At 76.5% G+C, this 2500-nt stretch overlaps 1 long non-coding RNA gene across 1 annotated transcript in view; it reads left to right on the top strand.

Annotated features, from left to right (window-relative positions):
• Positions 1-2447, top strand: part of LOC147094633 (uncharacterized) — a 15294-nt gene extending 12847 nt beyond the window's left edge. The window contains exon 3 of the long non-coding RNA XR_015074624.1: positions 2136-2447. This is a non-coding gene — a long non-coding RNA (uncharacterized LOC147094633). The remainder of the gene's footprint in view (positions 1-2135) is intronic.
• Positions 2448-2500: the final 53 nt, after the last annotated feature.

Raw genomic sequence — 2500 nt, 5'->3', positions numbered from 1 at the left:
CCCTCTCGCGCCCCCTGCCCCTCTCGCGCCCCCTGCCCCTCTCGCGCCCCCTGCCCCTCTCGCGCCCCCCTGCCCCTCTCGCGCCCCCTGCCCCTCTCGCGCCCCCTGCCCCTCTCGCGCCCCCCTGCCCCTCTCGCGCCCCCTGCCCCTCTCGCGCCCCCTGCCCCTCTCGCGCCCCCTGCCCCTCTCGCGCCCCCTGCCCCTCTCGCCGCCCCCTGCCCCTCTCGCGCCCCCTGCCCCTCTCGCGCCCCCTGCCCCTCTCGCGCCCCCTGCCCCTCTCGCGCCCCCTGCCCCTCTCGCGCCCCCTGCCCCTCTCCGCGCCCCCTGCCCCCTCTCGCGCCCCCTGCCCCCTCTCGCGCCCCCTGCCCCTCTCGCGCCCCCCTGCCCCTCTCGCGCCCCCTGCCCCTCTCGCGCCCCCTGCCCCTCTCGCGCCCCCTGCCCCCTCTCGCGCCCCCTGCCCCTCTCGCGCCCCCTGCCCCTCTCGCGCCCCCTGCCCCTCTCGCGCCCCCTGCCCCTCTCGCGCCCCCTGCCCCTCTCGCGCCCACTGCCCCTCTCGCGCCCCCTGCCCCTCTCTCGCGCCCCCCTGCCCCTCTCGCGCCCCCTGCCCCTCTCGCGCCCCCCTGCCCCTCTCGCGCCCCCTGCCCCTCTCGCGCCCCCTGCCCCTCTCGCGCCCCCTGCCCCTCTCGCGCCCCCTGCCCCTCTCGCGCCCCCTGCCCCTCTCGCGGCCCCCTGCCCCTCGCGCCCCCTGCCCCTCTCGCGCCCCCTGCCCCTCTCGCGCCCCCTGCCCCTCTCGCGCCCCCCTGCCCCTCTCGCGCCCCCTGCCCCTCTCGCGCCCCTGCCCCTCTCGCGCCCCCCTGCCCCTCTCGCGCCCCCTGCCCCTCTCGCGCCCCCCTGCCCCTCTCGCGCCCCCTGCCCCTCTCGCGCCCCCTGCCCCTCTCGCGCCCCCTGCCCCTCTCGCGCCCCCTGCCCCTCTCGCGCCCCCTGCCCCTCTCGCGCCCCCTGCCCCTCTCGCGCCCCCTGCCCCTCTCGCGCCCCCTGCCCCCTCTCGCGCCCCCTGCCCCTCTCCGCCCACCGCCCCTCTCGCGCCCCCGCCCCTCTCGCGCCCCCGCCCCTCTCGCGCCCCCCCGCCCCCTCTCGCGCCCCCAGCCCCTCTCTCGCGCCCCCGCCCCTCTCGCGCCCCCGCCCCTCTCGCGCCCCCGCCCTCTCGCGCCCCCGCCCCTCTCGCGCCCCGCGCGCCCCCTCTCGCGCCCCGCGCCCCCCCTCTCGCCCCCCCTCTCGCGCCCCCTCTCGCGCCCCCTCTCGCGCCCCCTCTCGCGCCCCCTCTCGCGCCCCCTCTCGCGCCCCCTCTCGCGCCCCCTCTCGCGCCCCCTCTCCCCCTCTCGCCCCCTCTCGCGCCCTCTCCCCCCTCTCGCCCCCTCTCCCCCCCTCTCCCCCCCCTCTCCCCCCCTCTCCCCCCTCGCCCCCCCTCGCCCCCCCTCGCCCCTCTCGCCCCCTCTCGCCCCCTCTCGCCCCCTCTCGCCCCCTCTCGCCCCCTCTCGCCCCCTCTCGCCCCCTCTCGCCCCCTCTCCCCCTCTCGCCCCCTCTCGCCCCCTCTCCCCCTCTCGCCCCCTCTCCCCTCTCGCGCCCTCTCCCCCTCTCGCGCCCTCTCCCCCTCTCGCGCCCTCTCCCCCTCTCGCGCCCTCTCCCCCTCTCGCGCCCTCTCCCCCTCTCGCGCCCTCTCCCCCTCTCGCGCCCTCTCCCCCTCTCGCGCCCTCTCCCCCTCTCGCGCCCCTCTCCCCCTCTCGCGCCCTCTCCCCCTCTCGCGCCCTCTCCCCCTCTCGCGCCCCTCGCCCCCTCTCCCCCTCTCGCCCCCTCTCCCTCTCGCCCCCTCTGCCCCCTCGCCCTCTCGCCCCCCTCGCCCCCTCGCCCCCTCTCCCCCTCGCAGCCCTCTCCCCCTCTCGCGCCCTCTCTCCCCCTCTCGCGCCCTCTCCCCCTCTCGCGCCCCTCTCGCGCCCTCTCCCCCTCTCGCGCCCTCTCCCCCTCTCGCGCTCGCCCCCCCCCTCGCGCCCCCTCGCCCCCCCATCCTCTCTACCTCCCTCTCTCCCTTCCTCCCACAGTAACTGAATTTTGATCGGAAATTTCTGTTTTTTTTATAGATCAGAGACACTACTGGAGAAACATTGTCGGATTCTGGTAAACAGGGAGTGAGGGGAGTGTTTGATGGGACAGTGTATCATCGAATCATCGAAATTTACAGCACTGAAGGAGGCCATTCAGCCCTTCATGTCTGTGCCGGCCGTTAAAATGAGCTCTCCACCCTAATCCCACTTTCCAGCACTTGGTCCGTAGCCCTGTCGGTTCCGGCACTTCAGGTGCATCTCCAAGCGCTTTTTAAATGTGATGAGGGTTTCTGCCGCTACACCACCCTTTCAGGCAGTGAATTCCAGACCCCCACCACCCTCTGGGTGAGGAAATTTCTCCTCAAATCCCCTCTAAACCTCCGACCAAGTACTTTAAAACT

This window comes from Somniosus microcephalus, unplaced genomic scaffold, assembly GCF_052327205.1.
Source record: "Somniosus microcephalus isolate GS21.2 unplaced genomic scaffold, FLI_Smic_1.0 unresolved_chr1, whole genome shotgun sequence".
In the NCBI taxonomy this organism is placed as follows: domain Eukaryota; kingdom Metazoa; phylum Chordata; class Chondrichthyes; order Squaliformes; family Somniosidae; genus Somniosus; species Somniosus microcephalus.
This window is presented reverse-complemented; position numbering and strand designations above follow the sequence as displayed.